At 35.0% G+C, this 26,423-nt stretch overlaps 1 long non-coding RNA gene across 7 annotated transcripts in view; it reads left to right on the forward strand.

The window, feature by feature from the left end:
- Positions 1-26,423, forward strand: part of LOC144579437 (uncharacterized) — a 329,449-nt gene that overhangs the window by 64,260 nt on the left and 238,766 nt on the right. For 3 of the 7 annotated variants that reach the window (XR_013526923.1, XR_013526925.1, XR_013526927.1), the window contains exons 4-6: positions 3,731-3,847; positions 4,830-9,785; positions 13,270-13,348. This is a non-coding gene — a long non-coding RNA (uncharacterized LOC144579437). The remainder of the gene's footprint in view (positions 1-3,730; positions 3,848-4,829; positions 9,786-13,269; positions 13,349-26,423) is intronic. The other 4 variants (XR_013526924.1, XR_013526929.1, XR_013526930.1 and 1 more) reach the window with 3 other exon arrangements.

The raw sequence follows: 26,423 nt of genomic DNA on the forward strand, positions 1-26,423 counted from the left end.
CTTTAATAATAATTAATTAGCAAGAATGAAGTTGTGATTCAGAAGCCCATGTGATGAAAGTGAATTGAGGTTGGATTTTTTTTTATGCAGCTCTCAAACAGCTAACCAGTAATAGTCTCACATGTCTTCTCAGTCTGAGAGTCCTCAAAAGCCTGTGCTTACTTAATGACATTTGTTAATCTCTGAATAGACTGAACATACATGCATAATTATAGGGGTTTGGAAGTAAAATAAGGTGTTTGTAGCAGTTTACAAAGTGCTTTTATATACCCTTATCACTGATATCATCACATTATTCTTTGCAACAGCAATCGGGGGAGATTTTATTACTGCTATATTATAGAGAAGGAAACAATGTCTGAGTGAGGAAATGATCTGCTCACTCAGCAATTATTCAAGAGATTATTCAAGAGATATCCTTGAGACTTAAACCCAAATCTTCTGACAGGAAAGCTGCCATCTTACCATTATGCTACCCTGCCTCTTTTACAGGAATTGTGGTCAGATTACAAAGGGCTCTGAAGACTCTTTACTTTTAGACCTCTTCAAATGGGATTGACATGTGGAAATGGATTAGATTATGTTGAATTTACTTCTCTGTCTTCAGATAACTTTCATATTATCTCCCATTGAGATCTCTCTTCTGAGCTACAGAAACACATACCCAATTGCCCACTTAATATCTTCCTGTGTATGTCTGAAAGACATCTCAAAATTAATATATCCCAAATTATCAAACCCCTTCCAATCCCACCAAATCTGAATGTGTCCTCTCTCGGTGAATATCACATCATGTACTCTGCTATGAACTCTAGCAACAAGGAGGAAACACTGATATCTCCTTCTCTCTCCTTCTCTTCTTCCCTCACCATAGCCAACATTTCATGAAAATCCTGACAATTTTAGCTCCTAAATTTTTTTTCACGTCTGTACTCTTTCCACATCTTCATTTTGATCATCCTAAGCCAGATGATCATCATAGCCTGGACTCCTGCTATAGCTTTATGTTTGGAACTCCTACACCCATTCTGGCCTTTCTCCAAAACATTTTCCACTCTGTGGATGGAAAGTTGTTGTTTTTTTTTTAAATGCAGATTTGATCCTGCTTAAAACACTCCATTGGCTTTTCATTACTCTTTGGATATATCCAAGATCAAATTCTTAACATGGCTTATAAAACCTTGAATTGTTTGGCACCTACCTAATTTTTCAACATCATTTCATATCCATCCAAAACAAATTCACAATTCCCAGGCTACCTCCCACAATGGTAACTGTCCATCACCCTCTTGGCTTTCTTTTTTACCTTGAGCAGGTTAGTTTCCATTGCACCTCAAGATTTTAGCAAACCCCGCACTTCTGCTTGGCATGTTCTCATTTTCCACTAACTTTTACCTGTTTAATTTCTATTATTTCTTCCTGGATTCCAGTATAATTGTCCCTTCTTCAAGGGACTCTCCCTGGCCTTACAAATGTGGTCATATCATCCCTCTAATAGGTCTGTAGACCTATACCTTGTACCCACCACTCACAGTTGTAGTTGTCATTCACTTCCAGGAGTCATTTAATGTCTCTCTGCACCTCTCAAGTGTGATTTCCATGAAGGTTGAAATGCTGTTTCCCTTGCTTGGCTCACCTTTGTGCCTTCTCTCCATCACCCCTAACCAAATACCTATCACATTTGATGAAAGGATGAGTATAAAAATACCATTTTCCCTGGGCCCTTTTCATTTAGCTGGGGAAATCTATGTTCCAGTGCAGGAAGAGGGGACTCCTGTTATTGGGCCAGGTTCAGTAAGATATTTATCCCAAATAGCAAATATAAAACAGTAGAGAGAGTGACGTGCAATCCTGTAGGAAGCAAAGTCAAAAGTCAGAAGACTGATGAGCAGATATTAACAAATGAGGACAAGATGAGGTTATAAACTGGGCTGAGATTCAAAACCAGGAAGTCTGGTGTTGAGATAAAAAAATCTCATTATCATTAGGCTTGATCAACCCCCTTTGTTCCTTTTTGAGTTTTTTTTTTTTTTTTTTTTTTTGGTAATAGTTCTATAGTTTTTGCTTTGGAGAACTACCCCTTCTACATTTCGGGCTGTCTTGGAAACGTAGTAGACCAAAAATAGCCAGGCTTTTCCTAGTTTAAGACCAAACTGTCTCTTTTAAATTTTAATCCTGAGTGAGATGACTCAACTACAAAACATATTTGGAATTAATTCATTCCTTTCATTATGCCTTGAAGTCACAGAGCATTAATTCTGCTTACCTAGATACTAGAGGGCCTTGGTTCTTGTTCTTTCTGAGACAAGCTATTTAGGTTTCCCTTGATTCCCATATTCTTCCAATAAATGCTTTTACCTATTTATCTATTTTATCTATTATCTATCTATCTACCTATCTACCTACCTGCCTACTTATCTGTCAATTAACTGTCTAGGCTTACAATAGTTAATGCTAGTTTCTGTTGCTTATAGTAATGTGCACATTAGAGTCACTGTAGGATTTAGTCTGTGAATGAATTACAGGAAATTGATGCACATTTTTGATTAACAACCCAGTTCAAAACAACTGAAAAAGATAAGCTGGGATGAAAACTATAAATGACACATGAAAAATTAGCACAATTTGAGGAATAAAATACATGCAAAATATGCCTTCTATGGGAGACAATTTTCTTTCATTAAAAAACTGTAACAAATTTAATTTTTCTGGCAAGTAGACACTTTTTATTTTTATATGTATTTTAAATGGAATTATAATGGATGAAGATTGACAAGATTGACAAAACTGCTTTGACAGCTCAAAGGAATATAAGTTTAAAAGGAAAAATCAGCCCCCATTATGATATTCAGTGGCACAGAAAGAGGTCTGGCAGGGGGTCCTCTCAAGCTGAGACAGCGCCCCCTGACCATGTGGAAAATTGAATCCCTTTTTGTTGTAAATTCTCTTTTCAACTTAAGGATGAAACTTCCAAATACTTCCATTTAGTTATCAATCATTTTGGGGTTTTGAAAAAAAAAAGCCATCTGTGTACTCACTTGTTTTATCTCAGTTTCTGCTCTCGATGTCATTCTCATTTCAGGAGCTTCCCTATAGAAGTTAGAGTCTGGAGAACAAAGTGATGCCCTTATGGTAGCTGATGATCCATATTTATAGACATCTAAAAGAATAGCACAACAGAAATTACTATTTAAATGAATGGTACCCTGTTTTAAAGACAAAGGCCTCCGGTGACTTCTAGATGAATTTAATATACCTTAATTACTGTGCACTAGAAAAAGTTTATTGTTGATGTTATGGAGCAAATACTCTCAGAATTTCTGCCCCTTGAAAATCTTCTACAATTAAAGTTCTAATTGTTAGTTATTTGCCTAAAATTGATTAAAGAGTGACAGTATTTACATGATTATTTAATTTTGAATGTTATTCATTCATTAATTCTGCAAGCAGTATTAGGAAACCCACCCTATATCTGGCATTGTACTGGACACTGTAGTTACGAAGATTAGTCAGATGAAGTCTGTTTCATCGAGTAAGTCAAAGTTTAATTTGGTAGAAAGAAATATACATGATGTATTCAATAAGATACATTTGGCTACAAGAAACAGAAAATTGGATTCTACTTCATGCATAGAAAAGAAAATTCAACAGATCAAAAGTGAGAGCAATGCATCAGATTGCTTTTTATCATTTCTTTCTGTCATACTTAATGTGCTGTCTTTTTTCATAGACTTGTGCATTCCATAGCATCAAGAGGACTGAAGCAGCTCCATGCATACCATCCTCACACAATAGTCTTCAAAAACCAGAAGAGAGAAGGAGAATCATGGGTCATCACTTCCTTAAGGTTTTTAATTTAATTATTTTAAAGTAAGAAAAATTGCCCAGACATCTTCTGACAGGCCTACTTTATTTTTCTTTAGTCAGAATTGTGCCTGATGACCATTTCTAAACCAATTATTAACAAGGGCAATGGAAATACTGACTTGTGTTTCAGTAGTCAAAATTTACCCTCTGGTGTTGGAAAGAGACCCAACATCAATTGAAGTGCATGACTACATGATTCTTGAACAAATACAAATAAAGAAGAAAGTATGGATTGGATTTGTGTAGCTGACTGGAAGTCTACTACATGTAGAAAATTATAATTCGAGATGAGTAGTGCTATAAAAGATAAATGTACAAGATCTATAAAATTTTGTAAAGTAGTTTGAGAATGAAAAACCTTTTTTATTTCTAGGTTGATTAGTTATGATTGTAAGTGCAAGAAGAATTCACAGAAGGCTGAAAAAAATCTAAAATCCTGACCAATTCTTGTCAAAGCATAATTTCTTCATTAATAAACACCTCTTTTCCAGTGGAATGAAAAAAAAATTAGGGAAACAGAAAAGAGGAAACAGAGTTTCTTGCTCTGTTCTATCTCTGAATCCATATCAATTGTTAATGTCATGTAACAGTGTCTAAAATCTGGTGGAAAATTCTCATGAGTGTATTATGAAACTTAAATGAGATAACTGTATAAATGCAAGTTGTGAATTTTAAGTTCCCATGCAAATATAATATGAATTCATGCATGGATATATTACACCTGTCTCTCTGCCCATACATCTTTTTCTCTCATCAACACATTCAGTCAATGCCACATCTATTTTTAAAATGTCCTCTTGTTAACTAATGCTGTGTACTAAATTCATAGTGCTACCTACAGCTAATTTCATCATAATTTAAAGAAAATCAAAACTATCAAGAGAATACAAAATCAAAGTGACTTTTTGGCCAGATGTGACTACGACATCTAAATTGTATATTAACACCTCTGTGTTCCACAGACAAAAATGTGAATCTCTGCTGTATTATGGTGCTTTAAAAAGGAAATAAGAAGGCACTTTTCAGGTAATTATGCACTTGTCTTTGCCTTCCTGGTGCAATCTTAAAGTGTGGGATATTTTTTTTCTAGCAGATACTAACTTTCCTGTTCATACAATAAATGCGAGTCAAGGAAATTCTTGTGGAGATACATGAGGCCATATGTTATGCTTTCAATCATCCAAGTCCTCAAAATACCTTTTATTTACATTTCTTCTTTTTTGAAGGAGCCAAAATTGCCTATTGAGATGGTCTTATCCCTCCAATATAACCTGATAAGCATTATCACATAGGAACTGGCTGCCTACAATAACTGTATAAAAACAACATCACAAAATTATCCACAACTTGTAACTATCAAATCACATTCTTATTAGAAAAGTTTTCTTTCTTAAAATCTTAGGCACAGTAAGCTTTTCTTGAGGATATTTAAGAAATGGTACAGAAAAAAAAAGAGAAAGCTGAATTTGAAAGATATACAATTTTCATGCCCATGTATTTTCCTAAATATTAATCTTTCAAAAGGTACCTAATCTTATTGAATAAAATCCAGATATTTTTGGTTATGTTGTAGCCCTTGAAGATTACAGGGAAATAAGTCCCTCTTTTAGTCATCCCAGGTAGCTATGAACTTGGAAGTGAGAAATAATTTTTTTGAGGAAAGAAAGCAATCTTATGTATTATAAAACAGACATATAAATCCCTGCTAAAGCCATAAGATGGGATACATGAACACATTCAAAGACTGTATGAGTTAAAAGATTTTGTGTGGATGGGATGCTCATTCTTAGAAGTTCATAAAATTGAGACCACAGAGACAAACAGTGGCAATCTTCTTCCCAAAACTTGGACAAGTAGAACCCTGGCAGGAAAATTAACCATCAGATGGATGTGGTAGATTATCAGATTCTGTTGCCATCTTATATTCGAATCATTCAATTATAATGCTGTCATATTTCTGGTTATGTACCATTATTGGACTTCTGACTTTATCAACCAATCAGCAACTCAATCCCAAATCAATGACCCAAGATACACTCTACTTTTTACAGTGGCAGCTTTACCAAAGCACATACTAACTTGGGAGGCCTTGACTATGTGGTCATGTCTTTTCTAGGCCTCAACCCACTGGACATTTCCTTTCATGCATGCTTTGAATTTCTATAGGATATTATGCATTGTCTTCTGAAATTGAAACCTTACTTAAACCCACTTTCATTTTATATACCTGAAGCTTTGCTGTGTAATGTTTTTACTTTTTTTAGACCTGGAATGCCAATTTTTCTAATTCTGTATTTTCTCCCTACAGAAAATCTTACCTTCGGTCAATCCTGGTTGCACACCAGAATGAAATCTGGACAATTACAATATCCACTGAAATCAAGATGGCTTTCATTCCCTTATTCATTTTATACTCCATAATATGTCATTTTCTAGTAAAAATGTGTTTATAACTGATTTTTTCTTCCTGATTGTCTCAATGACTCTAAAGGAGCCCCATTTAAGTTATCAGGGCACATATATTTCTTACTAGATAACAGTCTACTGAATGTTCTTATATAGCATTATATGACTGGAGGTGTAGATATTATAAACATCTTTCACCAAGTGCTTAAAAAGTTAGGTGTCTTTCAGTTTTCAGCAACATACTCAAATAGGCTTATGTCAAGAAGGAATTTAGGGGTTTATGTTTTTTTTTTTTAAAAAGGCATATTGTCTTCAGACTCAGCTGTATGCAGATACTTAAGTAATATTGTTAAAAATCTTTCCAATTCCTTCTCTGCACCTGGATTTCCATTTTTCCCCCTCCACACATAGGCAGTCTAGTTCCATTGGTAATCCCCAGTATCTCCCGACATATATATTCTTAGCTTTAATAGCAGAAAATTTCATCTTTCTAGAGAGCTTCAACAAAAGTACCATGGTAAAGACTCATTGACTGTGAATGGCCAACTCAGATTCACAAACTCACACCTGAAACTTGGTATGGATTCAGCCCCAGAATAATCATGGGGTCAGAAAGTGGAGGATGAATGGAGTCTCAAGAGAAAGGAGATTCTGTTACAAAACAGGATGAATAGAGGCTAGGAAGTTCATAAGCAGATTTTTTTTCCTGTTCAGTCTGCCTTTCTTTTCTTTTTGTGTTATACTTTAAGTACTGGAGTACATGTGCAGATCATGCAGGTTTGTTACATAGTTATACATGTGCCACAGTGGTGGTTCGCTGCATCCATCACTCCATCAACTACATTAGGTATTTTTCCTAAAGCTATCCCTCCCCAAACCCCTCACTCCCTGCTATTCCTCCCTTAGTCCCCCACTCTCCAGTCCCTGGTGCGTGATATTTCCCATAATTGGCAGTGATAAAGAAATGGCGCCTAGTATGCTGGTGTAAATCTGCTTATGATTTATACCAGCATACTAGATTGATTTCTTTATCACTGCCAATTATCCCAGCCACTCTCGTGGCGAGCAATTGCTTGCAAACTTCAATCAGCTTTGTGAAAGTGCTATAAGAGAGCCTCAACTTAGATCCATATCCCACACTCTTAGTTCCTGCTTGGGGCTTCTCTGACTCCATGGTACCAGGTACCCAGAGGAAGCTATCTAGCACTCAAGCATGTGCAAGCTGGAGAAGAAAAGTAGTTAACCCCTTTGGGTTACATTTGATTAACAGGGACATGAGCTAGTGGATTAAATACCACTGCCTTTTGTCCACTAGGAACCTGCTACATTGAGTATTAGTCACCCTTAGCATTGAATTATTGTGTTGGTTTTCCTTCCTGTGTCTCTTTCCTGATACCCAAATCATTCTCTTCATATTGTATTTACATGCAAGCATCTACCTTAGTATCCCCTTGGAAAACCCAAGCTATGATAACAGGTACCAGAATCTGTCCAAGACAGGAGAGCTTCCATATGGATTTTGCAGCTGGATCACCCATGGGCATATGGCGAGTGTGGTAGGAATTAGTGAAAGAATTACTTTGGCCTGTGCTAGGACACTGGTTACTGAGACTTTCCTGGGTGGATTAGGAAGAGGCACAGGTGAAAGGATCAGCAATGAGTTCTGAAGTAGGCAAGATGCTTAAATAGTGTGGAAGCAATCACAGTTGTAAAAATTGAGTAGTGGTTTTGGAAATCTTCAAAAAAAAAAATCAAATGATAGCCTAAGACAATAACAAGTTCAATAAATGTCTCTGTTAGAAGAAAATATCCACCCATGCATGTATATATAACATTGGTTTCCCCTGTTGCTTTACTTATTTGTTTTTAATCATAAAATATTTTATATACATAGAAAATTGCCTAAAACATACACATACAATTGTGATCATAGCTAAATAATGAATGACTATAGCAACACTTCCTAAGTAAAGAAGCAGAAGGCTATGAGCTCCTTCAAAGCCCTTCTACCATGCACATCGTGTGATACTTATGTCTCATCTCCTCTAATAACCCACTCCCCCAACTCTAAGTAAACTTGCCCTGCCTTTTATGGAAGTTATTTCCTTGCTTTTATTTTTAATTTTACTGGTCATTATAGTTCCCTAAGCAAATAAACTTTAATTATGTTTGTTCTTCAACTCCATTCTGTTTAGCAACATCATGTTTCAGAAATTTATCCAGGGCTTGTTGATATTCTTCCAGCAGACCTATAGGAGTTGTCAGTTATTGGCATGTTTTCTGTTTGTTCCAAGCCAGTATAATACCAGCGATTAAATATTCATAATGTAGACTCCTGGACTCATCCATATAGTTTTGTGTAGCTGTAGATCACCTCTTTTTGTTGCTATTTAGTGTTCCATTCTACAAGCACAGCACAATTTATATGTTCCCTGTATTGTGATGGACAGTTTGGCTATTCTTGTTTGGAGGCATCATGCATAAGGCTACTACCAACCTTCGTGTCCTTGTATTCTGGCACAAATGGATAGGAATTTCTCTAGGGTATATATCTAGTACTGCCTTACAGTTTACATATCTTCAACTCTAACTGGTCATGTTAAATCATTTTCAAAATGTGGTTTACATCCCCACCAACAATATATGAAAGTTCTTAGTTCCATGTGATCACAAACCTATGGCATTGTAAGGCAGTGTAATTTTTGTTGATCCAATGGAGTGTATATTGATAATCATATCACAATTTTAGTGTTTATCTTCCAAGTTGCCAGTAGGTGAGCAGCTTTTAATTTGTTTATTGGCCATTGGCTTTCTTTTTTCGTAAGTGCCCATTTAATTCTTTCGTACATTTTTTAAATTAAGCAGTCTGTAGTTTTCTTAATTACTTGGAGGACTTCCTCTATTATGAGTTCCAAATACATTCTCCCACAATGTGGCATGTCTTTTTATTCTTGACTTTGGTTAACTTTTTGCTGAAATACTTAATGCCAGAGCTAGCATCAATGAGTGTATGCATTAATTTTTTTCCTCACTTACAATGCAGATACATTATTCTTATTTTGAAAGACTTGCACACCTAAGGGTCAGCTTACCTGCAGGATGAATAATGAGTCCTCAGCTTAATAGTCTTCATAAACACTGAATGATGGGCTTAGTAAGGAAAATAGATTTAAACAATCTCTCGTCCATATTCTATGATTTAATTTCACATTGCTTCTCTGAAAAGGGCTAAATATGCAATTGCTTATGAAATGCTGTGCATGTGTGTGGGGGGTTTATGTTACTGATTTACCCTTGGAGGACAGAAATAATCCCTTGTGCCTGAAAACATGTATGCTTCATTATTTGGTCTTATTTTTTCTGTTTCCCAAAAGGAAATAACTGCATCCTCTGGAGCTGAAAATGAAAAACTGAGTAGCTGGTGGAAGAAGGGAGATGGGCTTGGAACTTACAAACTATGTTTCTGGATGCATCACAACATTTGCAAGAGAGACGTTTTGGTGTCCCTGTGGGTATGTTAGCACTCTTTAACTCCATTCCTCTACAGCTACTCAAGCGAGTGACAAGTAGGGATGTCGAACCACATGTGACATATAAATTACAAGTTCCCCTGCCCCTCTAAAACTTTATTCAGTATCAACCTTTCACCAATACACTGTGGCATAATAGCTGATAATTTATTAGTGTAATTTGAAGGAAGCAATTCTGCTTTGTGATTATGGTAGTAAATAAAAGATTCAAATCCTTACTGACCCACCATGAAATTCAGCTTTACTTTTTCTTTTTCCCTTGATGTTGTTTATGTAAGGAAGGAAGCAGAGCCCAAGAAAGGTGACAGATGTAAAGAAATGCAAGTGATTGTAAAGGACACAGACAATGGCAATGCAAATTAAAGAAATTATTGAAAGGAAATAAATATAAGTTCAAATTTTAGAATGCTTTTATTTATTTCACTTGTGAGCAAAAGGGCTTTGGAAAATGAAGTTATGTCATATAGTTTGGCAATATAATGGATAGGAGAAATGATAGACTGATGAAAGCCTAGAAGGAAGACTTGGACGGAAATTACTTTATCATGATTAAGATACTTTGAAGAAGTATTCACTTTTGTTGATAGACGAGATATACTGGTGCGAGCCAGGGATTCACTGGAGGCTCTCTCTCTCAGTAAAATATCTGCCCTGCAGACTGCAACAGCAGCCACAATTGGGCAGCAGTTAATTATACTTTTCCTTGGGAATTTAAAAATCGATATCCTTCCAATTATTCTTTTAGGCTAGAACTCAAGCAGGAATGATAAAACTTTTGTGGATATGGAAGGGTGTGCAAATACTGAGACTGCCAACTGGATCTCATCAAAGTTTCCATTAGCCAAAGGTCTGGATTCAAGTTCAGAGCAATTTAGAGATCAAATGAGATGAATGTAAATCTTTATTCACAGATGATAGCATCATCTGAAGTGGAAACTAGGGGTACATACAACTTAACAAGTGTGTTAGGCTTGGGAGCTGAATAATTTGTGACTTAGGGGAAAATAGTCAGAATTCCATCTTACTAACACTACATTTTGCTTCTATATAAGAATTCAGAATAAGTGATAATAATAAAGTGATTTTGTTACAATGATATTCCTGCCAAGGTTAATATTCGGTTTAACTTAGTTAACACTATAGTAAAACAATACCCTGCATGAAGGATTGTTCACGAAATATTTGTTTCAGCAAGTATTAACATAATACAGTTTGCATTTATCCAGAATTGTTTTTATTTTATCATGAGATTTAACATACTAGCTTACTTTTTTTCATAACAACCATGTGAGGAAGAAAGACAATTATTACAAATGAGGAAACTGAGGGAGAGCCATGAAGTAATTTTCCCCATGCTGCGCAGGTACTAAATGGCAGAACTGTGACTAGAAGGCAGAATTCTTACTCTCTAAGCCAGTGTAATGTCTTTACTAATTTTTCCACAGAACATGAGGTTAGTAATGATAAGAAGTAGCTAATAGGCTAATATGGCCATGTTAAAGATTGCTTATCAAGTACATAATATTTATCTGTGCCTAATAAGTACAGTCATCCATTGGTATTTATGGGGTTTGGTTCCCAAATCCCTACTAATATCAAAATCCTCGGATGCTCAAGTTCCTGATATAAAAATGGCACAGCGCAGTGTTTACAAATAACCTTTACATAGTCTCCCTTTTACTTTAAATCCTCTCTAGACTATTTATAGTGTCTAATACAATGTGAATGCTATGTAATCAGATGACATACTGTATTGTTTTTAAATTATATTTTTATTGTCATACTGTCATTTTTTAATGTTTTATTTCAAATATTTTTGATCCATGGATGGTTGACTTCTCAGATGCAAAACTTACAGAAACAGAGGGAATTGTCTTCTCATGTGATACTCTGCTGTTTCCATCTGGGACCTCTCTTCAGTTTCCAGTTTGGTCCCTAATCCCTGACTTCCCAATTCTGCCTTCCATTCTGCCAGCCACTCGCACTCAAATAGCAGTCAAACTTAACTCTCCCTGAAGGTTATGTAATAAAATTTCTTCAGGGAATATTTGCATTTAACAGAAACCTAAGAGATCCTTCAAGACACTAATGTCCTGTGAGTTTGTCAGAGTAACGTGTCAAGCACCACTCACATCACAAAATTTATGAAGAGAAACCATGGAACAGTATTTTACTATTTCACATCTATGAATCAGGTGAAAAGAAGGGACTGATAGCTCCTTCTTCCTCCTCTTCAATTTAATGTATATGTTTACAGACTGATGGAAACGAAAGCCCATGAGATTTGGAGATGGAGTCCAACTTCTGCCTTTTCCTAAGCTGGGTGACCATTTTCACTTTTATTTTCTTGTGTAAAAAAAGGTTGCCTTAGTGTCTACTTTGCACAGTTGTTGTAAATGCCAAGAAGAATCCCACACGAACATGATGGAAGAGTACCGTGTTTTCTTTTTCTTTGCAATTAATGTCCTTGTTTGACCTATCCAGAAGTATACCTTTTAGGTGACATTTAATGGAATATTTGTGTATCTGACAGAAAGAAGTGTCAATACTTCAGCAATACCAGTCCTGAATGATATTTAATGTCAGGTACTGTGAGCTGGGAATGAATGGTACCAAGTATTTTACATGTAACATTTAGTCCTCTGAACACCCAGTAATGCCTGCCTTCTAGAGAAGGAGGCAAGTCTGGAGTGTTAAATAATTTTCTCTTTGTCACTCAGCCAAGAGCTTGGTCTTGAACTCAGATTGTCTTACTCCAAAACCCAGAACTTGTTAATCCTAGAACCGTACTAGTGGACAGTTAGAAAAGGAGCATTTCTGTATATTTTCTGTATTTTATGATAGTGAAGTGAAATATCGTCTCTATTTCTCTCGTGATCTTAGACAGGACTTAACAGTAGCTATTCGTTGCAAGATCTGTATCATATTACCTTTCCACAAACATGAAAAACATTGTCCACAACTGATGTTTGCAATTTCATATGAGAGTAATTGGATGACATTTCCTAATGTAAATTAGAGGAAGTTGTTAGGGCTGTGAATTTAAACACACAAATCCAGTTATTTTGATTTCAAGAATTATATTTTCCTTTTCATGTTCACTAAAAGTAATCTGAGTTATGTGAAAGGAACTTAGAAAAAAAATGAGAGTGACTAAATCCCTTTCTTAATACTCTGCAGAATTTACAGCATAAAACTATTTTCCTTTTCTAAACAAGAAAATGTGTGGCTAATGTGGAAGCCTCTTACCATTTGATTTGCTCAAATGCCTTCTGTATTTGTATTTTTTTCTTTAGAAAAATAAAGAAGAAAATCTCAGGGAAAAGCTATTTCCTAGGACATTATTTTGGAGATTGGTTTCTTTCTCTAGAGGAGTAAAATCTCATTGCCATCTTTCACAGGATAATTTTTTAGAATATATGCAGGAGACTCTAAATTTATTGTCTTGTGCTTTGTTTGGCTTTAGGTTAAAAAAAAACACAACCTTTGCTGATATAAACTGAAAATAAATTTGGAATGAGTTGTGTGCACTTGGAAATGAGAAGGTGAGTTTGCCAGTTATGAATTGCATATGTATATGTGTGTGTGTAGTATATGGATATGCATAATATGTACGAATTTATGTTTGGTAGGATGTATATATTGGAAGTACATATTGTTAAATTATTTAAATAGAAGGGTTTTGGACAGATGAGGGGGTTATTAAGGACAAATTAGAATTTAAAAATTTACTTTGGGATTTTAAGAGAAAAATATTTTCTCAGGATAGTTTGGCATACTGAAAAAAGTGTATATTAAAAAAAAAACCTTTGTTGATGTAAACTGAAAATAAATTTCTAATGAATTGCCCTTGTAAATGAGGTGAGTTTGCCAGTTATAAATTGCATATGTACATGCATATGTGTAGTATATGAATATGCATAGGTATGTATATATTTATGTTTGGTTATATGTATATTAATGTTGAGGGCAGGTGTTGTTAATAACATTATTTAAAGAGAAGGAGTTTGGGACAGACAGATGAGGAAGTTATGAAGGGCAAATGAGAATTTTTAAAATGTACTTTGGGATTTTGAGAGAAAAAGATTTTCTCAGAATAGTTTGGCACAGTCAAAAGGATTTATATATATAACTTTTAAGCTTGTGAGTTTCTTTTACATACTGTCTGTCTAAAAGCAATACTATGTACAATGGACAAAAAATTTAAAGGCAAATAAACCTTGCTGTGGGCTGAAACTCACTTGTGCATCCTATCCAAGAGAACAAATAATGACCAGCTTAAAGCCAGGGTGTTTCGTTTCCTTCCTTCCTTCCTTCCTTCCTTCCTTCCTTCCTTCCTTCCTTCCTTCCTTCCTTCCTTCCTTCCTTCCTTCCTTCCTTCCTTCCTTCTTTGGTTAATGGATTTGTCAAGGGCAAAGATGGTTTAGTTATGAAGTGTGACTGTCTCGCTGTATACAATGTGAGAATAAGATAAAACTCCATGGATGAAAGATGGAAGAAATAAGTAGGTGAAAGATAATGCTATCTGGAAAAGAAATTTATTATATTAGGCAGTTTGTGATTTCACAGTGTATTAGAGGTTTACCTTCTGTGGTGAGGATGCCAGCTCAGAAGGAAACTTATCATTCACGCTTGTATTTTCATCCTGGAAGAAAATTTTATGTAAGTAATAATACTAGATGATATGGCACAATATTATTCTATCTGAAAAGCAAAGCTGTGAAAGAAAAGTTTTGGCTTTTCTTTATAGGACTATGTCATTTGTTTAATGGTAAATTAATATAAGCATTTTTCTTGGAAGATTGGGGGGCATGTGCTTCTAAAATGGAAATGCTAGGACATTTAAACACTGCTAATATTGTAGGGCTAAATATATATTTTTCTGGCTAAATTGACAAAATGTTGCACTAAACAATATAGCCAACTCCTTTTAAAGCTGAAATTGTTACATGAAGTGTTAACTAGAATATGATCATTTCTGAATGATGTTTCATACCTTTATAAATGTCTTTTGCCCTTCGTTTACTCATCAGTGCTTTTTGATTCTCACTAAATAAGAATTATTTAAAGATCAAGCAACTTAAGCAGTCACTTTTAAATTATCTTAACATTATGCAATCCTTGCCACTCTTACCATTGGAAGGCCATAAAATAATTTGAATAGAATATGTGACCAGCTAAAATGGAGATGATTTTATGATTTTATTATTCATGAAACTTTAATATTAATAGTTTAGAGCCTGAATATCTCCTTATATTAAATTATGGTGCAACATAAAACTGTCAGACTAGGTTGTATGCTCATATTCCCCATGGAGTTTCCTTATGTTTTCCTTTAAGGTTTCTTTCCTCTAATATCTATAAATTCAAATTTTGGTTCATATGTTTCTTCTGATATCCCTAAATCCTTAATTCACTGACTTTTTTCTTTCTTTTGGGCTTGATGTCAGGAACTGATAATGTGTTAGAAATAACATTTTTTATAATAACATAAAAATTCATTAGTGATTAATATGCTAAGTTGATAAACTCTTAAGAGTTACAATAGTTTTCTTGGGATCAATCCTGGTGCAGATGTTTCTCTAGACTGCTGTGATCTTTTCAAAGGAGACTTTCTCCCTATTCCAGAACTCAGGGAAATGTGACACCTAAATACCTCCAAAGGAGATCTACTGCCGTAAAGAATGGTGATCATGTGCACTGGCTTTGGGATAATACAGAATTGTAATCTGTCTCTTTCTTGCTAAAGGATCTGGAACATACCTCTGAGTCTTGGCTTTCTCATTTGCCTAATGAGGCTAATTGCACCTCACTAGCACAGTTGTTGCAAGGACTACATAATATCATTCATGAAAAGCACCTAATAGGGTCCCCAATACATGGTAATCATTAGGATTTTTATTGTAACTGAATCAGTAGGCTATTGAACTCAGAAGGCCATATTCTTATTTCATCTCTTCTATTTAGAGTTATAGACTAGAACCCTAGAAAGGTTTTCTGAAGGGTTATCATAGTTATAATATTTCCGGTTAGTTCTTTGGTCCCTGTAGTGACTAATGTTCTAAGTGGATAAACTCTTAAGGGTTAGAATAGATTTTTGGGATCAGCCCTGGTGAAAATGTCTCTCTGGACTGTGGGATCTTTTCAAAGGAGACTTCCTGCCCCCCCTACCCCAATATGAGGGAAAAACAGCAGTTGCCTGCTTCCTAATTCTGTCACTTAAGGGACTAAAAGCAAGAGCCCCTTATTCTATATACTAAGAAGGCCACATACCACAGTTCTAAATATTTAAAAGTTATAAAGTAAAGCTAATAAAATCTCCAGTGTAATGTTCTATGCTCTTAGCTTAACAAATATTCCTTCATAAAGACTTAGAATGCCAGGTTCAAGTTTTAAATGCTCCTTGAATTCCTTGAAAACTCCTTGAAGTCCCATGATGAAACATGGTGGCTGCCGGCCATGTTTAGATTCATATTATAAAGTATTTATATTAAAGTTTCATGTGTAATAAAATCTTCTTCATTTTAGCTGGTCACATACTCTATTCAAATTAGTTCATGGCTTTCCAATGGTAAGAGTGGCAAGGACTGTATGATGTCATGATACTTTAAAATGTCTCTTTTTATCTCAAGTTCTGTCCTGCACCATGAAGGGCTTTGTGTGCATACATGGGGTTTTTCTGCATGCAGAATGAGGCTGAAACAGAAAAGAACCATCTAAAACACAGGATCCAGGGTAAGGGCTATTCCTGTGAGATTGTAAAAGGTGTTATTATTCTTGAATGCCACCCAAGGTTGACTGCAACTTGCCTCTCTTTAAGTCAGTGAATTTGGATTTTAAAGTGAAGTTTCATCATACAAACTGGAAGAGATCCATGACACTTTATTTGAAATTGGGACATCAGAATTTAGTTGGGTCTTTCTATTACTGAACCATGAAAAAATTCTTTAACATTTCTGCAATGCGTAAGAGTAAAATTAGATCATAAATTAGCAATCTGTTGCTGCATAATCAATTAACCTCCAATCTTAGCAGCTTCAAACAACAAATACATGTATAAACTTAGTTTCTGGAGGTCAGGAATTTGGGAGTTCAGGTAGATGGTTCTGACTCAGAGTTTTCTTTCTTTCTTTTTTTTTTTTTTGAGGCAGAGTCTTGCTCTGTTGATTTGAAACTTTGATTCTGACTCATTTCCAATGTAAGGCCTTAGAGCTATAAAATTTCCCCTCACATTGCTTTAACTGTGTCTCATAAAGTTTGATTCTACTGCAGTTCTGTTCATCTCCTTTGCTTTCCTCATTTTTAAATATCATCCTCTTAGCTATCAGATGGCATTATAATTTTTTAAATCTAAAATGTGATTTACAAAACTCATAAGAAAATAAATGGTGTATTATATGTACTCATAATTCTCTTTCTGTTTTGTTCCCTCATCCTTTCTGACATTCCAAGATTCCTTTAAAAAAATTCTTCCTGCTTGAATACCTTTCCCTAACAACCAGTCTTTAAAGATAGATCTGTCAGCTGAAAATTATCTTAATATTTTAGATTTGATAAGGTTCAACAGATATAGATTTCACTGTTGACAATTCTTTAATTTCTGTACTTCAAAAATATTGTGCCACTTCTTTTAGCCTTCATGGTTTCAGATGAGAAATCTACTGTCTATTTAATTTAGTGCCTCCTTAAAAGGAATGTGTAATTTCTCTCAGGCTGCTTTTGAGACCCTTTTCTTGTCTTTAATTTTTTAAAGTTTGATTACAATGTGTCTTGGCATAGATTTATTTAGATTTATTCAGATTGGGTTCATAATATTTCTTGGGTCTGTAGGTTTGCTGTTCACCAAATTTGGAAACTTTTCAGTCATTATTTTTTACAACACTTTCAGCCCCAATCTCTTCTTTTTTCCTGGTATTCCGATAATAGCAACATTGGATCTATTGTCATTATATGGCAGGTTATTTTTCATTTTATTTTCTTTTGGATTATGTTCTATCACCATATTTTGTCTTTGGGTCCTTTCACGTTTAAGTGGCCACAGAACAAAAAAAAAATCAACAAAGTGCTTTTTCTAATAAGATAGTTGAGAGTGTCAAAAGATATCAGATTGCATAAATTATTTTAGAAATATTATCTTAATTCCATGGTAAATATTCATTATAAAAAATAGAAAAAAAACCCCAGAAAATTAAAAGAAAGCATATGTGATTTATACTTTTTAAGTACAATTTCAAGACCTAGAAGTAATCACTCTTCTATATTTCTTTTCAGAAATTATATTTGTACTCAGTTTTTTTCATTTTCTTATACACCCACACATGCACACACACACACACACACACATTTTCTTGCCTTTTCATAAATTTGAAATTCTATCTCATTATTAACCTTAATACTTTATTTTAGAGTATTTGAGATTTCAGATTTTATAGTCTTCTGAAATTCCATATGGAAAAGTAGTTTCAGCCAGGAGTATTAATAAATTTAATTAATTGAGATAAGCTTTGCGTTGATAATCACCATCTCATGATAGGGATAGAAAAGAATGAATAATTCTTTACATTTCTTAAATACCACATTAATGCCTATGTCCACCTTAATAATCCTAAACTTCAATTTATGTATAATCAAAGGTAATCTACAAAGAAATAATATTTCACAGAAAATAAGTATTAAATTAAGTAATCAACATTATAGAAGAAGCCAGGTGTCCCATTGTAATTCCTTGTTGGAACAATGAATTGGAAGTGGTAGTAATGTACTGTCCTTTGGAACACTTGGGAGATGTGTATTTTCTGTATATTATTGTATTTCATGTGGCCTTGGTGAGAAATATAATTATAAAAGGACACACTGTTCATCTATATTTGCAATACTTTTTTTGGCTATTTTTTGCCTTTTTATAGCTTCTACCCTTCTACTGAACTTATTCAGGCATTATAATGATAAGGTTGGATCAAGTCATTAATGCAAAATATAGCCACCTTGATATTTATGACTCTGTATTTGATAAATGTTTTCACTTACCGCTGTGTTCCCTAAGTGGGGAGAAAAAAAAGAAAATGTCTAAGTTGATTTATTTACAACATCTTCTCAGCTGAGTCACGGTTTGAGTTAGGAATATGGAGCTCTACAACCTGCCAAAGGAAACTTCACAGTTGTTTCTTATGTACTTTCATCACTTCTTGACTTGTAGAGATCATTTAAAGGCATTCGACTTCATGTCTCTTTCATTCATTTGTTCATTCACTCATTAAATATTTATTCAGTTTCTACTGCTTTTCAGATTATCTTAGGTGCTAGGGATAGAGTGGTATGTGTGTGTGTCTCTGTGTGTATATATATGTATAATAAATGTACAATTATCTATGTGTGTTATATAGTCACACACTTTATACATACACATACAAGCATATATCCATTGACACATATTTTATTACATTTGGATACAAACAAATGCAAACACACATACAATAATTTTAACACAGTATTTTAGTCTTATACTCACTTCTTACCCTGAGCCATCTTGGAGGTTTATGAAATCATCACATTGAAAATTATATTAAGGAAAGATAAGACATAGAATTTCTCTTCTGGAGCTTAGGGTCTCGAATTTCTGATGCATCTGTGATGACTGTTCTTAATGTTTGGAAATTCCTAATGATAAGTGGTAAACTAGACATAGAATATAAGAATTCTAAGAGCTAGTACAAGTTGGGAAGAGACACTCAGTGGAACCTTGCTGAGCTGAATTGTGTATGGCCTTGCCATCTTAATGTTTATCTTGGAATTATGACAAAGTGAGTTGTGTTTGTTTTTCCTGTCACTGGAATTATGAGTTTGGGAATGGAAGGACGCTCAACAGTCCCAGCAAAATGCAGCAGTATAGGCACAGTTGGGAATCCTGTGCTCTCTGAAGCAGCTCCAGAGTCCAGCTGGTCTGATGGACTGATCCAACAAGAGCAGTAGCAAACAAAGCTCAATTTTATGTTAGGACATAGTTTCGTTTGTTCAGAGGAATATTAGAAGGAGATCTGATTTGCATTTGGGGCGATAGAGAAAAGGTAGTTAAAATGTGCAATCCAGGATCCTAAAATGTTCCAAAGAAAAAAATTATTCCTCAGAAGAGTCATTCACTCACCATCAGTGATTAAAACCAGGAAAATGATAATGCTGGTCATTAGTTTCAGCATAACTAAAGCTCAAACTGTGATCTTCAGAGAAGTAGGGTAATCAAAAAAATTCTCTCACTGAAGTTTTGAGAACGAATTGTGCTATTTCTACTAATTCCCATTTATTTTGCTTTTATCCTTTAATAACATGCAATTGACTAATCTGTGAAGATAGAAATTGACAAATACTGGGAATTTTTTAAAGTCATAAACAAGGGGGACATTCAGAAGAAAATACATAAATGTGAAAGGTAAAACTCTAAAGGTTTTAGAGAGCAATGTAGGAGAGTATATTTATGGCCTAGTAGTGAAGGATATACTCAAACAACACATTCAATATATATATTACAGAAAGAATAATAGATTCATTAAATTAATCAAAATTAAATATTTCTGTTCAAAACATGTTACCATCCACAAAACTAACCGATAGCAGATTGGGAGACGATATTTGCCATGTCAACATTTGACAAGGAATGGATATCTAAAATGTAAGAAAATCCTAAATGGAATGTAATTAGAAAAATAAACGAAGCATTTATACAGGAAATTCACAGAGCAGGAAGCCCAGAGTTTATGGAATCATGAATTCATTAGTAAGTAGAGAAATTCAAATGAAAGCACCCATAAGCCTCTTACACATTAAATGAATGAGACAGGGGTGACCAAGATGAAAGGATCTAGAAAACCATGTACATCATTTTGGAGAGAAGTCTGATAGTCTTTAGTCAAATTCCATATGAACCATATGAGCCAACAATTCTAGCACTGTGTAAGTAATCCAGAGACATTTCCTTATAGGTCAATTAAGGGGATTAGTAGGAGGATGGTTATTATAGCGTGGTGAGCAGAAAGTCACCCAGACCCTAACTTGGGTAATTGGTCAGTATAATAAAGTAAATGGAATATTCTCTTCGTTTAGGATAACCTAGAAACAGACCATGTGACAAAGACACTGTATATGGGTTGTACAGGAAACAGGCCAGAGGGTGGGAAGTGCCAAATGAAAGGGAAGAGAGCAGCTAATTAGGAATGTATTATCAATTCAACAACCAGCTACTAGAGCTCCTTTCCCTGGGGAACATCTAGAGGCTGGCCTAGAACACTATACAGGAGAGAGGAGATGGAGATGAAGTTATACGATGGGCAATCACAGATTGAGGATTTTTCTCAAGAGGCATAAAGTCTTTAGCTTTGGGGACATGCTATAGGCAGCAAGGTAGTCTCTGGAGGCTCTCTAGCAATGAAATGTGGTGCAAGCATTTGGAAGTTCACAGGTGTGCATAGACATGAGAAGGACTGAGGACACTTTTAGGACCCTGACTGTATCTGCAACACATCCTAAGTGGCAGTTAAAAGAAATGAGGTATATAGCCACAGAAACATGGAAAGGTCTCACAAAGATTTGTGAGTGATAAAATGCAAAACAGAATGAGATCTATGGCACAATCCCATTCCTGTAAAGTAAAAATACATGAAGAGGAAAAAAAAAACAAAAATAGTATAGACTTCATAAGAAAACACGTAAATGTGAGACAAAAGTCACAAATAAAATGGTTACCTACGGAGAGGGAAAGGAATGGGAGTGGGGAAAAGGGCATAAGAGAAAGGGCACATTGAGGCCTGTTGGGTGTGGGGGGGCTAGGGGAGGGATAGCAGGAGTTGGGGGATTGGGGAGGGCTAACATTAGGAGAAATACCTAATGTAGGTGATGGGGGATGGTTGCAGCAAACCACCATGGCACGCATATACCTATATAACAAATCTTCACATTCTGCACATGTACCCCAGAACTTGAAGTATTAAAAAGAAAAAGAAAGACAGAAAGGGCCTGTTAAGGATATTTGCTATTGGGCTGTGAATTGAGAAATACATTAAGCAAAAGTATCTTCTCTTAAGTCTCCTGCTAAAAATTAATTTAATTCCATTGTTTAAAAATATTTTTCTACATAGTTCACCTCAATCAATCTAAAGTGATTGAGTCTACTCTTGGTATACATCTGGAGATCACTACTTAAAATCTAGTACTAGGTTTTCATACAATAAAGGCAAAAACTTGCCATTTTAGCATATGTAAGGAGGCTAAGCATCTATACCTACAAGTAATAGTAATAATAATACCTTTATTGAATATTTACTGCGGACTTAATAAGTTTGAATTTAGGTATGTGTGACTTGTAAGCTTATAAAAATCATATAGAGTGAGCAGAAAATTGTTTGCCCCTAAAATTTTCTTTAGATTCTTGTTTCTTAATTGACATTTTTGCGCATATTAAAGTGTCATAAAGTACCTCTTTACCTCAAGAGACCTTCCTAGAAAATTGCAGGAAACTTGATATTTAAAGAAAAGAAATACTTATACATTATCTCACTGAAGACATGTATACACATGCAAGCTGGGTGTGGTGACTTATGCTTGTAATCCCAGCACTTTGTGAGGCTGAGGCAGGTGCACTGCTTGAGCCCAGAGCTTTGAGACCAGCATAGACAACATTTCAAGACCCCATCTATACAAAAAATATTTAAATATTTGCTGGGCATGATGGCAAGCACCTGTGGTCCCAGCTGCTTGCGAAGGCTGTGGAGGGTGAATCACTTGAACCTGGGAGGTAAAGGCTATAGTGAGTGAGTTATGATTGCACCACTGCACTCCATCCAGCCTGGGGATAGAATGAGATCCTATCTCAAAGAAACAAAACAAAACAAACAAAAATAGAAAAGACAAACAAAAGAGAGGAAAATAAATATATACACATTCATATAATATTTCATTGCTGTGTATTTAATGAGTAAAATCCATCAACTCTTTCTTTTAACAAGTGAGTTTAATGTATTTAGATTTGTGGTTATTACTTACATGTTAGCTTTTCCCACATAATTTCTCATCTTACTTTATGGTAACTCCACTTCTCATTTCCTCAAGCAAAAAGCTTTAGAGGCATCTTCCACCTACTGCCCTCATGAATTCTCTCTGCAACTCCCGTCACAAGGCCCTGCAGGATTTGGTTTTCATTCTCACTCTCCCTCACTTTCTCCCTCCTCACTCTGCTCAGCCACACAGACTTCCCTTCTGTCTTTTGCACTTGCCCAGATTGCCATGTGCCAATTCAGAACGTTTGCTGTTTATTCTACCAGGTATTCTTTGGAGGGAATTCAAAACTTCACCCCTTCGAGTCTTTTTATAATGCCACCTTCTCAATGAACTTTTTCCTGGACACTGTATTATAGATTTTCCTTCCTGCTGGCAATTTCTATCCCCTTCCTCTGATATTTTTCTCCATAGCAATTTGCCTATCTAATTTACTATGGTTTTCATTTACCTACTTTGTCTTCCCTTCACTAGGATGTAAACTACACTATGGCAGGGAGTTTTGTCTGTTTTATTAAATTCCATAATCTCAGAGTTTAGAACAGTGCCAGGAATCTAAGAAGTGTTCTGTAAATATTTTCTAGATAAATGAATAAATTATTATCTTTTACAAAATATTTTATTTGCTTTGCTTATTTATCTGATTTATATTGAACTGATTAAAGTTTTCTAAACCCTTTTATTCTTCACCCGGCTTTGAAATTTCATATTTTATTATATTTCAACAATTATTTTTATATATTTTTGCCTTTTTAATGTAAAGCACACTGATTTGTACCGTACATTTACAATAATTAAAATGGCTGTTAAACTTGGCAAAGTAAGTGTATCTATGTCACAGTCCTAGAACCCAGGAAGCTATTTTGTGTTCTCTTTTAGTTTCTACCTATGCCCTCAAGGATACATTTCCCTGACTTCTAACCCCTTTTATTAGGCTTACCTAGCCTTGAACTTCATAGGCATAGAATCTTTTAGTAGGTGCTCTTGAGTGTCTGAGTTCATTTGCTTAATGTCATGTCTGTGAGATTCATTCAAGTTGCTGAGTTTATTACTTCTCATTGATACATATTATTCCATTGTATAAATATGCCACAATTCATGTATCCATTTGATCATGGATGAAGATTAGGCTTATTTCCAGTTGCTGGATATTAAAGTGCTGCTATGAATATTAGCACATTTCTTTGATTTGAAAAAATGTGTGCATTTATGTCAGGTATATGCTGAGAAATTTCTAGATCATAGGGTATGCCTATGTTCAGCATTAGTAGATATTGGCGAATTATGTTCCCAAGCAGTTGTATCAGTTTACAGTCACTTCAGCAATATATGTGATTTTTTCTATATATAGTTAATAACACATTTTCAGAAACATGATGGTGCTTATTATATTATCTCTGTCATCTCTGTGCATAACACTATAACATACTTTAATTCACAGTGACCATATCATCACAAACATACCTGTTATAAATATATACAGTTTTAATTCTACATTCATTAGATTTACGAACAAATTTTACTGGAGTCTTATTTCCTTACTATTTTGTCTTCTATTCATGCCTTTAACTTACGGATCATTTTCTCTAGATAAAACATACCCTTTAGTAGCTCTTTCTGTTAGATTTAAGGGTGGCAAATTATCTCAGCTATTATATGTATGACAGATTTTTAGCTTTATTCTCTACTTCTGCTTTATCTCAATATAGAAATCTAAGCTGACAGTTATTTTTCCTTAATGATATAACTTCATTGTCTCTATGATTCTGATGAGAAGTCCGTCATTAGTCATAATTTTATGAAGAATATATTCCCTTTGGCAGCACTTAAAATTGCTCTGAATCACTGAGATTTTGCAGTTTAAATAAGCTATTCCTGGAGTTTAATTTGTTTTTGTTTATCCTGCTGGGTAGTGAGGTGCTAGTAGCCTCAGGTTTATTTTTACTTATTTAACAACCCTAACTTAAAAAGCTTCACATTCCCTGGGGTCCCAGAAGAAACCCCAGAAATCATTAGATAACGCATGTTCTTTCAACAATACCTACAGCCTGAGAGTTGAAACACAGTCATTGGCCAGTCCTGGGTCATATGCCCACATGTGACATCAGATAGTTTGCACAGATTAAGAGAGAGAGTGGGGAAGTTCCTCAAAGACCCTCTAGGGATTTTTTAGTGGAGTTACAGCAGGAGACTGTTAACAAAAAACAAATGGAGGTATGGATGTTTCTCAAGAGTCAATAGATATCTCCTATCCAGGATAAAAGAAAGTTGGCATAGAGTTTAGCATTTGAGCTTGGAACAGTGGTAAAAAGAATCATGGAGATGGGATGTTTCTGCCTGGATAGAGGGAAGACCCATGCTTTTAGCTGTCTCACAGATCAAAATGTAAAACAGTATTGTGGCTGAAAAGATAGGCTGGAAAATAAGAGGGCATAAATCAGGCTATAAATTTGGATGTCTCTTCAGAAATAGCAATTGATGCAAAGATATTTAGCAAACATATAATGTGTTTAAGGACATACTTGACATACTAGAAAAGTATGGTTGGAAAGCTGTTTGAAGTAAAGAGAAAAGCAGGGAGTGTTATGGGCTGAATTGTGTTTCCCCAAAATTCCCATATTGAAGTCCTAACTGTCAGTACTTTAGGATGTGACTACATTTGGATAGAGGGTCTTTAAAGAGGTGGCTAAGTTAAAATGAAGATTTTAGGGTGGATTTTAATACAATCTGATCAGTGTCCTTATAAGATGAGGAAATTCGGATACACAAAAATGTACACTAAGGGCACGCAGCATAAAGGAAAGATCATGTGAGGACATAGCAAGAAGGCAGCCATGTGCAAGACAAGGAAAGAAGAAACCAAACCTGCTGACACTTTGATCCTGGACTTCTAGCCTCCAGACCTTATAAAATAAATTTTCATCGTTGAAATGACTCATCTATGATACTTTATTATGGCAGCCCTAGCAAACTAATATAGGGAGTGATTTCAAAATTTTGAGTATAGCAGTAGTGGAAGCAGAGAGAAGTTATTTTAGAGGTAAAATATACCAGACATGGCTATAGATTGAATGCTAGGCATAGGGGAGAAGTAAAGCAACTCTCTATTAAATATCTTTTAAAATTAAATTACAAACCAAACTCCCACATATTGTTTGGTTGATAATTCTTAGTACGCAAAGTCTGTGATGAAGCACCATGTGGCTATGCCAGTCTATTATATCTCTTAAAATATATGGAAGTTTGTTGATTCTTAATCTTGCTTAAAGGCAAGAGAGAGCCATAAAATACAACTTTGCATTCAAGATAGTAAGTTCACCTCTCTTGAATAGCAGCCTATGCCAATACCTGGAAACAAAAGCAAGCTGGGTAGCTTTACAAAGGCTCAGGGTTACTCTTACAGCAGCAGCTTGATAGTGGCATTGGGAAATTAAAACTTTTTAGCTCTCCCTAAGCTGTTTTCTTACAGATGGTACTGGGAGTTGACTTTTGTATGTGTGTTGTAGATAATGTTGGTTCTGGCCAAGAAGAAAAAGCTCATAAGACCATCTACTTTCTGATTCAATTTCCTAAAGCAAA

This window comes from Callithrix jacchus, chromosome 15 (assembly GCF_049354715.1).
Source record: "Callithrix jacchus isolate 240 chromosome 15, calJac240_pri, whole genome shotgun sequence".
NCBI lineage: Eukaryota > Metazoa > Chordata > Mammalia > Primates > Cebidae > Callithrix > Callithrix jacchus.